Source organism: Camellia sinensis, chromosome 8, assembly GCF_055761805.1.
Source record: "Camellia sinensis isolate YWXY chromosome 8, ASM5576180v1, whole genome shotgun sequence".
NCBI classification, from domain to species: domain Eukaryota; kingdom Viridiplantae; phylum Streptophyta; class Magnoliopsida; order Ericales; family Theaceae; genus Camellia; species Camellia sinensis.
In genome coordinates this window covers 37,446,030-37,460,603 of record NC_138968.1, presented here as the reverse complement: position 1 = coordinate 37,460,603, position 14,574 = coordinate 37,446,030, and positions in this window count along the sequence as shown.

Below are 14,574 nucleotides of genomic sequence, written 5' to 3'. Positions count from 1 at the left end.
GTTTGAGCAATGTAGAGTTTGTGACTCACAGATTCCAGAATGTGTAATTCTAAATCAACGGTGGAAATATATCATTCCCATTTAAATTTCACTCCAAACCACCATGTTGTTGTTCAACGTTACACCAAACTTCAGAATCTTTCCAAATTCTGCAACGTGAATTTCCAAACACAATATATAAAAGAAGCCCCAAATTAGTAATTTCACACATGATGAAATACCACATTTATCCCTTAACATTCTAGACACACCTTACTTAGCCTCCGTTTGGGAAGTGGGTTGGCTTTTTGGCTTTTTGACTTTTTTGGCTATTTTAGCATGGGCTAAAAAGTTTGGTTTGGGAAGGGCTTTTTGGCTTTTTGGCTTTTTTGATTTTTTTTGTGAGAGAAGAGTGTAATGATTATGGGTTGGATGTGATGTTTTGTTTGTTGTGACTAAAATAGCCTGTTTTGTCTTTTGTGGCTATTTTAACCCCAACCCAACTTGCCAAACACCACCTTAATAGTGCCTTTATATGTAAAATACACTTTAATGGGACTTCTTGGTATATAAATAATAATACAGGACTAAATAGATTATAAGGTCTTGTTTGGCAAGTTAATATTTTAGTCAAAAAGTTAAAAAATTACTAAAAAAATTAAAAAGCCTATAACCTAAATTAAAAAGTCAAAAATTTCATTTTCTCTCTATTTTTTACACATCTTTTCGTAAAAAGTAAAAAAGTCATCCTAAATATATTTGTTTTTTTTACCTCATATTTTAACCCAAAAACTAAAAAATTACTAAAATTATCTGTTCTTAAATGAGACCTAAGTTTTCATTTTAGAATTTATTAATGTATCACCCTTATTTTCAAGTATGTGAATTGAGAAGAATATGCACAAAGTGGAAAAAATACGTAGAAATAGAATGAAATCCCTGGAAAGAGGGGACTAGCAATTTTGGGTAAAATGACTATTTTGTCTCTTATTGTACAAAAATATTTTAATATAAAAATAATTTTTGACATTAAAATATAACAGTATAATAATATATTTATACCAAAAGCTATATATACATAAAAAAAATAGTATATTAAAATAATATAGTACTTGAGAGGGTGATTTATGATCTGGAGTTGGGCCGAGATATCGACCGAGCAGGTTGAAAGCCCAGCAGTGCATTGGGCCGAGATGATCGACTGTTCGCCCAGAGGACTGCCAGAACTTGGGCCGGGCAGAGTTCAGGCTGTGTGCCACCCCGGACCGGGCAGAAACTGCTCGGCAAGGCAGTGCTCGGTCGGACCAGGATGCTCGGTCCGAGGTTGGTCGAAGCCATATAGGCCGAGTGACCGGCGCCCGGGAAGGCGCGGACATCCGGGGAAGTTGTCTGACCGGCAGAAAGGCCGACCCCAGGAGGCACCTCGGGCTAGGCTTTGCCGAGATGCCGCCTAGCCCGGTCCTCCTCAGTCTTGGCCAGTGAAGTGCTAGGGTATGGAGCACGGCATGGCACGATAGCGGATAGGGCAGCTCGGCTGCCGAGCTCCAGCTGTGATGACAGGCAGTTGAGGTTAGGTGATGAATGGCATGGTTTATGCTGACAGATGGGATAGCAGAGCCACGTGTCAGGAGATGACTGGGAGTGGATATGGGGCTCAGAAGGTATATAAGCATGTCTGAGCCCCCATACGCGAGGGACGAACAACTCTGTAAGGAATTCTTACACCCAAACTCTCTCTCCCTTCTCTCTATCTATCCCCTGTGTGTGTTCTAACTTGATCGTTGGAGGGGTTTTTCGGCCACACACTGCCGGGTAGCTCACCGCTATTGTGCTCACAGGTGATCGGACAGAAACGGAGCTTGGAAGAAAGGAGTACGGGCTTGCCGGAATATTTGCTCCCCGTACAATTGGCGCCGTCTGTGGGAAAAGTTTTCAGACAAAACCTTGTCTTCCAGGTTCATCTGATCGCCGTCCATGGAAAACAACGACGAGTTTCCGTTGTCCGCCATCGACGGAGCCACCCCGGAGTATACCCGAAGGAGAGAGGGACCTCCTGCTGTCCATCTGATGGCTGACTTGGGGGCGCCCACTGGAGGACAGTCAGGAGACGCGCGGGATAAGCGCGGCAAGAGTCATGGTCATTCACGAAGTCTAGACGGTCACCGGCGGAGAAGAGACTCGCACGCCAGGCGACTGGAAAACAAGTTGAGGGACCAAGACGCTGTCATCAGGCGGATGGCGGCGGAGATGGAGGATCTTAAGCGGCATGTCAAAGGGAAAGGTGTAGCTGGAGTGGGAGACCACAGTGAGCACACCCCATCCCGCCGGTCAGGCGATCAGAGTCAGCGACGTACTCAGTCCATTTCTATCACCAGAAGTTACCAGGTTGGTGATACCGACGCACATGCGGAAAAGTCTAGCGCGCAAGACAGCACCTACAAACCCTCACGTCCGGCGACGACGTCGAGGTACTCATACTCCGCTCAGTCAGAGGATTTACGGGCGGTCTTAAAGGAACGGGCCCGCCGGCGCGAAGCTCAGAGGATACCTGCTTTCCAGCGGTTATCCTATGGGGTTCACGCCAGTGAGGAGGTCGGAATGCCTCCACCCCGCATAGAAGTTCCACTCTTCGAAGATATGGATTTGGCCAGGCTGAATGCCACTCCTTTTTCCCTAGAAATTGAAACAACACCACTTCCGGCAGGCTTCCACCAACCTAAGTTCACACTCTACGACGGAAAAACTGACCCTTACATGCATGTGAGTCACTTCCGGCAGGTTATGGCAGGACATAGGCGGAATGACGGACCTATGTGCCTAATCTTCCCGCCAAGTTTGGGCGAGCTGGGCTTAAAGTGGTTCGAGAGGCTGCCGGAAGGGAGCATACAAAGGTGGCATCAGTTGGCCGAGGCGTTTGTTACGTGCTTCAAAACCAACACAAGAACACCAAAGGAAGTGGATCACTTACTAAGTGTCAAGATGGAACCGTGCGACACACTGAAGGCGTACAATTCAAGGTATTAGGAAACCTTCAACGAGATCTTAGACTGCCTGGTCAACCTTGCAATCACGCAGTATAAGCGCGGTCTCCCGGTCGGACATAGACTGCGGGACTCGCTTACAATGCACCAGCCGACCTCCATGGGCCAGCTCATGCAGCGCATCAATGAGCACATCCGTGTAGAGGATGACGCGTCGGCTTCTACCGTGAAAGCCAGTCCGGTCGTAACAGACAAGAAGACAGCAGGCAAAGTGCACGCAGTTGGGCAAGAGTCCAGCCGCTCAAGTGACCGAGCAGAGGACCCAGACCAGGGTTCAAATCGTAAAAATCGGGGTAGGGGACGTCGGAATGACCGGGATGACTACCCCCGAGATGACGTTGAGGACGCAAACAGAAGAATGAAGGCGAGGACTGGCATAACCACGGTCTTCAAGATTCCAATCTATCGCATACTTAGCGAAATCCGAGACGAGGAGTATGTCCGGTTTCCTGCTAAGTTGGGCGATGGACAAAAGGGCTACAATCCGCGGTATCGTTGTATGTTCCATCGGGAGAGAGGCCACCGGACTGAGGATTGTTTGCCTTTGCGACAACACTTGGAAGAACTGGTTGCGGCCGGGCATCTGGACCTTTACATTGATGGCGGCGCGAAACCGAATCAGGCTCCGGTCGATCCCAGGGGACAGGATGACCGAGATGCACCACCACAAGGAGTTATTAATGTCATCCACGGCATCGTGGAACCGGAGCGTGTTTGCGAACTCCGGGGCATGATCAAGAAGGCAGAGCATATGAGGGAAGTTTTGTCGGTACAGCCTGCCATCAAAAGGGGGAAGACAGAAGAGAAAGACGTGATTAGTTTCACTTCGAGGGATTTAGAGCGTATCCAGACGCCGCACAACGATGCTCTTGTAGTAACGCTACGCGTCAAAGAGTTTGATGTTCGACGGACCTTGATCGATCAGGGAAGCTCGGTCGAGATCATGTATTATGATGCGTTCAAGCAGCTCAAACTCCATGAGACAGACTTGGCTCCGGCTACTTCGCCACTGGTTGGATTCAACTCGCAACCGGAGTGGCCTCTGGGAAAGATAATCCTGCCGGTCAAAGCAGGATCCGTCGTCAAGCAAGTTGAGTTTTGGGTGCTGCAAGTGCCTTCGACGTACAACCTTATCCTTGGAAGGGGATGGCTACACGCCATGCAAGCCGTGGCATCAACTTTTCACCAGGTAATGAGATTTCCCTCGGCTATGGGGGCAATCGAGGAGATTTGGGGCGATCAGGTCATGTCCAAGCAGTGCTTCGTGGCGGTCAACGGAAGCCGGGCTGCCAAAGGATTCGTTCAAATGATTGAGGGACCGGAGGGCCAGGGTGTCTTGGATGATGTGGGCACCAAGGCCGAGGATAAGGGTGTTGAGGAATTGGTTGAAGTGCGGATTGATACCGAGCAGCCAGATAAGTTCTTCTTGCTCGGTTCAAGTCTCACGGCCATAAAGAGGACCGAGATGATTGAGTTTTTGACAGCGAATATCGAAGTCTTTGCATGGTCGCCTTACGACATGCCTGGCGTCGACCCAAGTTTTATCTGCCATCACCTCAATGTTTTCCCTGGAGCAAAGCCAGTCATCCAGTGAACAAGGAGATTGGCATTGCATCACGCCGAGGTAGTTGCTGAGGAGGTAAAGAACCTGCTCGAGGCACGAGCAATTCAGGAAGTGCACTATCCTCGATGGATTTCCAACACAGTAGTGGTTCCAAAGAAGAATGGGAAGTGGCGAGTTTGTGTCAACTACAAGACAGTCAACCGAGCTTGCCCCAAAGACAGCTTCCCTTTGCCGCGCATTGACCAACTTGTGGACTTAACGGCTGGACATAATAGGCTTAGTTTCCTGGATGCCTACCGCGGCTACCATCAGATCGCCATGCATGGGCCTGACCGAGAGATCACTTCTTTCACGACTCCAAGGGGACTCTTCTGCTATCGAGTCATGCCTTTTGGTTTGAAGAACGCCGGGGCAACCTTTCAGAGGATGGTGACCAAAATGTTTGCTCCTTTGCTTGGCCGGACAATGGAAGCTTACATCGATGATATGGTGGTAAAAAGCCGACATGAGGCAAACCATTTGTCCGACTTAGCCGAGATGCTTGCCATTCTAAAGAAGCACAAGCTGCGCTTGAACGCCTCAAAGTGTGCCTTCGGCGTGGGATCCGGAAAATTTTTGGGATTCCTAGTCACGAACCGAGGCATCGAAGCAGACCCCACACAGATCCGAGCCGTGCAAGAGTTGAAGCAGCCCAGCTCGACTAAGGACGTGCAGCATCTGGCCGGTATGGCCGCCGCGCTTAATCGATTTATAAGCCGGTCATCAGATCGCTGCTGCCCTTTCTTTCAAGCATTGAAGTCAAAGTTCTCATGGGACGACGAGTGTGACCGAGCTTTGGCTGAGCTCAAGGCCTATTTGTCTTCTCCGCCGCTGTTGGTTACACCAGAACCGAGTGAGGAACTCTACCTTTACCTTGCCGTCTCCCAGCACGCAGTCAGTGCGGTGCTAGTCCGGGCTGAAGGAATCAAGCACCTCCCAATTTTTTATGTCAGCAAAACTTTGTTACCGGCAGAGGCGAGATACTTGCCATTGGAGAAGCTTGCTTTGGCCTTGATGATGGCTTCAAGAAAATTGGTGCACTATTTCTACGCCCATACCATTGTCGTACTAACTGAGTTTCCCCTCAAGGCCTTGTTTGAACGGGCGGACTTTTCAGGCCGAATTCTTAAGTGGGCGGTCGAGTTGGGACAGTTCGATGTGAAGTTCCAGCCGCGCACCGCCATCAAAGCCCAAACCTTGGCAGATTTTGTCGCCGAGTTCTCACCTGGCACTCATCCGGTATGCCCGGTCGATATTGCCGAGGCAGATGATGAGATGCACGCAATGCCAACCAAGGAACAACCAGTTGAATTAGGTAGCGCCGCGGAGTTAGCGCGCACCATCAAAGTTTCCTCAGTTTGCGCGGTCATACCACCCGGTGATGCGATGACGGAGATGTGTATCACCAACCCATCCACTCTGTCCGGTACCGCATCACCAAAGGGGGAAGAAATTGAACCACACCGCTCAAAACTTGATGATTCGCCTACGGACTTGGGCATTCCGAACCAACTTGTTGAGTCCGGTGTCGAATCACCAAGGGGCACTGAATTTGAACCGGTCGACTCCGAACTTGACACCGGGCAGCCGAGCAGTTGTGATCTCATTGCCCTTCGCAACTCTCAGGACCCATCTGACTGCTGGAAGCTTTTTGTGGGGGACATGTGGAAGCTTTTTGTTGATGGAGCGTCCAACCGCCATGGTGCCGGCCTAGGTATTGTTCTTATATCCCCGGATGGCCTAACCATTGAACATTCTATAACGCTTGGCTTCCCGGCGTCTAACAACGAGGCTGAGTACGAGGCACTTCTCGCCGGGCTCAAGAGCGCAATTCAAATGAAGGCTACCGAGCTCCTGGTGTACAGTGATTCCCAGCTTGTGGTTAACCAAGTTTCTGGGATTTATGAAGCAAAGGACGAAAGGATGGCGAAGTACCAAGCGCTGGTCAGGGCGCATATCAAGCAGTTTGAGGCAATTAAAGTCCAACAAATTGGCTGAGAAGACAACAGCCGAGCTGATGAACTGGCCGGTCTCGCTTCTATGGTGGATAATACCTTTCCAAACTCTCTTTTGATTGACTTTCTTCCGCGGCCAAGCATTGAACTCGCCGGGCAGACAGATGTACTCTGCGCCGCGCTTGGTCCCTCTTGGATGGACCCCTTGATTTTGTTCCTCAGAGACCGAACTCTTCCAACTGACAAGAAAGAGGCACACAAAATCCGGGTGAAGTCAGCGTGGTTTTGGCTCTCTTCATCTGGCGCGTTATACAAGAAGTCCTTCACTGGTCTTTATTTAAAGTGCGTGCACCCAAATAGTGTGGAGGCCTTCTTGTGCGAAATTCATGAAGGCATTTGTGGCAGCCACATAGGAGGCAGGTCCTTGGCCTACCGTGCTATTTCACAGGGATTCTGGTGGCCGTGCATGCAGGCCGACGCACAAAAATATGTCCGCAAGTGCGAAAAATGCCAGAAATTCGCCCATCAGATCCACCAGCCTGCCAGGGAACTTCTTCCCCTCACCAGTCCTTGGCCTTTTGCCATGTGGGGGCTAGATATAGTGGGACCACTACCAACAGCACCGGGCAACCGAAAATTCTTCATCGCGGCCACAGGTTACTTCACGAAGTGGGTTGAAGCTGAGCCCTTGGCAACCATCAAAGAGAAAGACGTGAAGCGATTTGTCTGGCAGAACGTGGTCACGCGGTTTGGCGTCCCCAAGATTTTGATCTCCGACAACGGCACCCAGTTTGACGGTCGCCTATTCAGAGGATTTTGTGAAGATTTGAAGATAGAATTCTACAACTCCACCCCGACTTCCGCAATCCAATGGTCAAGCCGAAGCATCGAACAGGACTATACTGGATGGGTTGAAGAAACGGCTGGAAAAGGCCAAGGGCAAATGGGCTGAGGAATTACCTAGCGTCCTTTGGGCATACCGAACAACCCCGCGACGTTCGACCGGGGAAACTCCATTTGCTTTGGCTTACGGCATGGAGGCGGTCATACCCTTGGAAGTTGAAATGCCCACCCTCAGAAGCGAGAGTTTTGAGCCTGAGCTAAATGCCGAGGCAATTGCCTTGGAACTGGACCTAGTGGAAGAACGTCGGGAAAAGGCCCTCATCCATGTGGCCGCCTACCAACAGGAGCTCTTAAAGAAATATAACAAGACGGTGCACCCCAGACCGTTCAAAATTGGTGATTGGGTTTTGAGAAAGGTTATGGGCAACACCCTAGTGCCAGGAGAAGGCAAACTAGGGGCAAATTGGGAAGGACCATACAAGATCACCGGTCTGGCGGGCAAGGGGGCTTACCACTTGGAGGATTTAGAGGGAAGAGCAATACCCCGGCCATGGAATGCGGCCAACTTGAAACTGTATTATTTTTAAGCATTTGCTTTCTCTTCTTGTATAAAGAAATTTTTTGGCTTGCAAAGCAGAATGTATTCCTTTTTGTCAATTTATAGAAGTAATATTGCTTTAGCACTTGGACTTTCATTTAATGTTAAGAACCGAGATGAAGTACTCCGGTTGGAAGAGTTGGTGTTTTGTCCAACTTTGGATTCCCAACCGAGATGATGTACTCCGGTTGGAAGAGTTGGTGTCTTGTCCAACTTTGGATTCCCAACCGAGATGATGTACTCCGGTTGGAAGAGTTGGTGTCTTGTCCAACTTTGGATTCCCAACCGAGATGATGTACTCCGGTTGGAAGAGTTGGTGTTTTGTCCAACTTTGGATTCCCAACCGAGATGATGTACTCTGGTTGGAAGAGTTGGTGTTTTGTCCAACTTTGGATTCCCAACCGAGATGATGTACTCCGGTTGGAAGAGTTGGTGTCTTGTCCAACTTTGGATTCCCAACCGAGATGATGTACTCCGGTTGAAAGAGTTGGTGTCTTGTTCAACTTTGGATTCCCAACCGAGATGATGTACTCCGGTTGGAAGAGTTGGTGTCTTGCCCTACTTTGATTTCCCAACCGAGATGATGTACTCCGGTTGGAAGAGTTGGTGTCTTGTCCAACTTTGCTACAACCGAGATGGTTATTTCGGTTCATGAATTTGTTTTGTTATGCTTAAATGCTTCGACCGTGTTATGGACTCCGGTCGACAAAGTGTTCAAACGATGAGTTATACCGAGATATTTTGCTGAAGACGGAATTGATTACTACCGGGCAAACACTTGGCCAAAATTCAAACTTTTTCATTGATAAAGAAACTCATTACAAAAGGTGGGGACAGATCCCGGTTACATCAGAAGTATTGAAAGCAAAAATACAAATAAGAAAAGAAAACTACACCAAGGGGGAGAGTTGGGTAAATTCGTCCTCGGCGGCCTCAAGGTCGATGGTTGGACTTGCTTCTTGGGCACCGGGCTCGGCTTGGCCGGGCTGCTCCTCCACCCCGGCGTCTTCAGCCTCCGAATCTGTCTCACTACCTCCTTCTTCAAGCCCCTCCTCGGCCTCCGCTTGCAGAGCGCTGAATACGTCATTTGCGTACGGCACGAGGTAGACCGGTAGCTTGGCAGGAGGAGGATTGGCAAATACGTCGGTGTCAGAGCCCTGGCCGAGGTGTTCGCAAGCGGATTTCCAGCCAGCCTTGAAGTATATGTCTTGTGTTGCAAAGACTTGCTTCTTGTAGCTCTTCTCGGCCTCGTTGAAGCCCGCGTTGTTGGCAGCCCGGCAAGCTTTCCTTTTTGACTTATTCAGGCTGTCCACCTCGGTCTGGAGCTCATTTTGCTTTTTCTCGGCCGCATTCAGCTGACCGAGCAGCCTGGTATTTTCAGCGTTGGCCATCTCTAGGGAAGCCTTAGCCCGGCCGAGCTCGGCTTGAAGGCTCTCGACCTGGCTGGCTGTGTCGTTTGCCTTTTGCCTTAGCCGGTGGATGCGCTCCAAAACCAAGTGTTGTTTTTGAATGGCCTGCACAAAGAAGCAAAGTTAATCAGACAGGGAACCGAGCAAACACTATGAAATTTTTAAAAGGAACATTAACTTACCCTGGCCATAGACTTCACTGACGACTTGACCAACCGAGTGTCAGGGACGTGATCGCTGCCGACCACGTCGCTCGGTAGAAGTAGAGCTTTTGACAGATCAAAGGCGAGCAGATGCTCTTTATCAGCCTTAATCGAAGCCGTCGTCGGGATGTCCTGACCCCGGTGCTTCAAATGTGGGCGCCAGGCCGGCACTGGGGCGGGGGCGTCTGCTGGATGCTCGGTAGTCAGCTCGGCGACTAACTCGGCGGACGGATCTGCCCGGGCTCTTTTCCCGGCGCGCCGTGCAGAAGGTTCTCGGCTGGATTGCCCGGCAGATTGAGAGGCAAGGGCGACCACAGCGCTGTTGGATTGACCGGCGGTAGGCGACCGGGTTACGACGCTCGGCAGCTCGGCGGATGTGGCGGTGAGTAGGTTCTTGATCCTGCTGCGTTTGGCCATCTCTTGTTCCTCGGTCAGGCGGATGAGTGGAACGTCTGGAAGGGTAGGATCTGGAGGTGGCGAAGGAGCTCGGAGGAAATCAGTTACTCTACTCCGGCGCGGGGCAGAATACCTGTAGGTCGGGGTGTAGCCGAGTAAGTCGTTGCAATCTCGGTGGGGATACCGGAGCACGGTCCAAATTGCGTCAACGTTCGGAAATTGATAGTTGGCTTGCAAGGCTTGGATTGCTGCAAAAGAAACAGGAAACCGGTTAGTTACAAGGTAAAACGTTAAGCTAAACCGAGCAAGTTTGGATGACTTACATGAAGAACCGAAGTCCTTGTTTATGAACCAGCCCGGCACCTTGGCTGTTTCGTAATTGCCCGACACCTAGAAAAAATCGTCGTCGTGAAGATCTTTATCCGGGGTGCCGGTCACAATTTTTTCCTTGCCCGGTCTAATCTTCAAGTAGTACGCTAGGCCGTCGCCGGTGTGGCCCATTGTGTATTGCCTTAGTATATCGGCTAGACCTAAGTGGGTGCCTAGCCGATTGTTTAGTTCGTGAACGCCGTTGATTATTCTATAGGTATTGGTTGACACTTGTGTGGGTGCCAGCCCGGTGCGACGAAGGAACTCGGTTATAAGAGGATTGAGCGAGAAACGGAGCCCCCTTTCGACAATTGAGAGCACGGTGAAGGGGCATTGATCAAGTCTGCCCCAGGGTGTGGTCTCTTCTTCTGCCAGTTCGAGATGAACATCGGCCGGGATGCCGTAGTCCTCTCTGAAAGCAGCTAATGCGGCCGGAGTATCCACTAGGAAGCAGAATTTCGCCATTGGTGGCCAGGCTAATGTATCCAGGTTGAGAGGGTTGGCACTGGTTATTGGATGCTTCTCGGTCCTGAGAGCCTCAAGAATGACAGTGGTCCCCTTGGACTCTGCAGGAAAAGGATGGCAAGTGTTAAGTGTTAGCGCGGTCGCGCAAAGGAGCTGGATTTTAGCTCGGTCATAAAGGGTACCAAACCACATCGGTTGTCTATTCTATCTAAGGAGCCCGGTCGCCCAGGCAAACCAGATGTTAGCCCAGTTGAGCGACAAAGTCCTTTTGGTATCTCGGTTTGTGCCGGGGTTGCGACAAACATGTTGTTTGCCCGGTTCGATTGGTTTTTTGGATCAAAATAAGACCGAGAGCCTGGTCCGCCCCAGTTCTTCAGTGTTCTTCAGGAAAACGAAGAACACCAAGAACAGTAGGAAGTTTGAGACGTTTTCTATGGCCTATGCCCTAAGGACTACGTTTTTGTGCCCTAATGTGTGCAAGATGAAGGAAAATAGCAACAAAATGAGGGTGGAACGACTTACCAGTAAAGGACAGGGTTGTGTCCCTCGAACACGAAGAATGGCAGTCGAGTTTGAGGAGAAAGCTTGAGCTTCAGAATCGTCAGAAATGGAAGCAGCAGTAGGAAGAAATGAAATGATGGGGGTCGTGTATATGTAAGCATGAAACCGCCCAAATTCAAAAATCTGACAAAAACGGCGGGTTGGCTGCCCGATGACCAATGGCAGCCCGCCACGTGTCCCCATTTATGGCGACGTCAAGACTGAAGCGACGGGTTGAAGAGTCGAAGAGCCAACCGAGGTATTCTCGAAGGAACAGATGCTAGCCGAGAAGTGTAACCGGGCAGGTTTGAGGACAATTGTTAACTAGCCCGGTCGAGGTTGGCGTCTCGAAGACCGGAGAAATGTTATCTCGGTCGAAGTGAGTAATCCCAGTCACGCTCTCGCAGACGGAATTAAGGGGCAATTGAGAGGGTGATTTATGATCTGGAGTTGGGCCGAGATATCGACCGAGCAGGTTGAAAGCCCAGCAGTGCATTGGGCCGAGATGATCGACTGTTCGCCCAGAGGACTGCCAGAACTTGGGCCGGGCAGAGTTTAGGCTGTGTGCCACCCCGGACCGGGCAGAAACTGCTCGGCAAGGTAGTGCTCGGTCGGACCAGGATGCTCGGTCCGAGGTTGGTCGAAGCCATATAGGCCGAGTGACCAGCGCCCGGGAAGGCGCGGACATCCGGGGAAGTTGTCTGACCGGCAGAAAGGCCGACCCCAGGAGGCACCTCGGGCTAGGCTTTGCCGAGATGCCGCCTAGCCCGGTCCTCCTCAGTCTTGGCCAGTGAAGTGCTAGGGTATGGAGCACGGCATGGCACGACAGCGGATAGGGCAGCTCGGCTGCCGAGCTCCAGCTGTGATGACAGGCAGTTGAGGTAGGTGATGAATGGCATGGTTTATGCTGACAGATGGGATAGCAGAGCCACGTGTCAGGAGATGACTGGGAGTGGATATGGGGCTCAGAAGGTATATAAGCATGTCTGAGCCCCCATACGCGAGGGACGAACAACTCTGTAAGGAATTCTTACACCCAAACTCTCTCTCCCTTCTCTCTATCTATCCCCTGTGTGTGTTCTAACTTGATCGTCGGAGGGGTTTTCCGGCCACACACCGCCGGGTAGCTCACCGCTATTGTGCTCACAGGTGATCGGACAGAAACGGAGCTTGGAAGAAAGGAGTACGGGCTTGCCGGAATATTTGCTCCCCGTACAGTACTAAAAATATATATATATATATATATAATACTTGGATATTTATAGAATTTCATATAATTAATTCTATCATAAAATGACAAAATAAACAAGAATTATTATTAGTTCAATGGTCATCAAACAAATACAATTTTTTTTTATCCCCTCACTCAATCTCATCACACTAACTAACAATCCCTACACTAATAATCTCACCCACCTAACTATAAAAACAAATAGGCCCATTAAAAATTGAGAAAATTAGTCTAACGTTCCTATCCAACTTTAGATTGTAGGAAAGGTCCACAATTTTTTATTTTATTTTATTTTATTTTTCCCTATTAGATAAGGTCCTTCACATCCTTTGCTTCTACTTTATTCAAAAAAAAAAAAAAATACCAACTTTACTCTCATTCTTCTATATTCTCTCTCGCTCTCTCTACCTATTTGGGTCTATTTTCTCTCTCTTATCCATTTCTCTTATCTCTCTCTTCCTAAACCCCAAAACCCAAATCTACCATCTTCTCACTCTCCGACACTGCCACATCCACCTTCTTTCGCTCTGATGGCTACTTCATCGCCACCGCCGACTCTCACTCTAATCTCATCTTTCCATTTATTTTATTTCTTCTCTCTATCTCTTTCTATAGATTTGGATCTTTCCACCACCTCACAATCGTCTCTTTCCAAACCTTAGAACCCATATACACTATAAACTCATTCTCTGACACTGCCACCTCCGTTTCCTTTTGCTCCAATGGCCTCTTCATCGTTGTCAGCCTCGTTCATGTCTTCGATGCCAAGTTCCAAACCTCTCTTTGTGGCCTTCATGGACAAGCCCGCCCTATCTAGCTTATCCATTACCAGGAGGCTGGGTCCTTAATCTATCTATTAAGACTAAAGAATGGGTGATCATGGACAACAATAAACTCACGAATGTAGTGGAATTTGGATGAGGGAATTGTGATGTGTGAGTAAATTAGATTGAAAGTTGTGTGAGCAAATCAGATTGAATTTTCTCTGGACTGTGTGAATTTTCTCTGATTGTGGTTACTGTTTGTAATTTTATAAATTTTCTCTGACTATTTCTCTGATTGTGGCTACTGTTTGTAATTTTATAAATTTTCTCTGACTATTTCTCTGATTGTGGTCACTGTTTGTAATTTTGTGAATTTTTTTTGTCCGTGATCATTTTGTGAATTTTCTCTAACTATGGTCACTATGTGAAATTTCTCAAACATTATGGGATTGTGATGTGTTTAGAAAATTTTCAGTGAAAATGCGTAGAGAAATTCTAAATATGAACACACAAACACACACAGAGAAATTCCAAAGGGATTATAATGTATCTAGAGAAATTCCAAACATGAATACACAAATACACTCAGAGAAAATCCAAGGGCTTTGCGATGTGTCCAGAGATATTCTAATGAAAATGCCAAGAGAAATTCTAAATATGAACACACAAACACACTCAGAGAAATTCCAAGGAGGTTGAAATGTGTCCAGAGAAATTCTAATGAAAATGCCTAGAGAAATTCTAGTGAAAATCAAACAAGCCACATCCACCTCTCTCTATTTCTCTTCTTCATGTTTGGGATTCTCTTCCCAAAATGAGCTCTTTGATTGCTTTCTATCTCTCGTCCCAACAACAACAACAACAAGTCTGCTTTAACATCACCACCACCACTACCACCACCAGTTACGACGGCGGAGCTCATTTTCCGACGATAAAAAAGGCCAAGTCTCAGGTCATTGCTTGTTCTCTCAACTCCAAAAACGACCACATCCACTTCAACACCGACCTTGACACCGTCCCTGATCATCGTCTCTCCATGATCGAAGATCCCAACAAGGGTATTTTGGTCCAATAAATTTAGATGTAAAACGCACGTGTGTTTTAGAGACCTGAGCTACTGTGTTTTTGTTTAATGTCTTTTAGCCTCTAAATTCTTATTATTAGTGAATTTTAAAAAA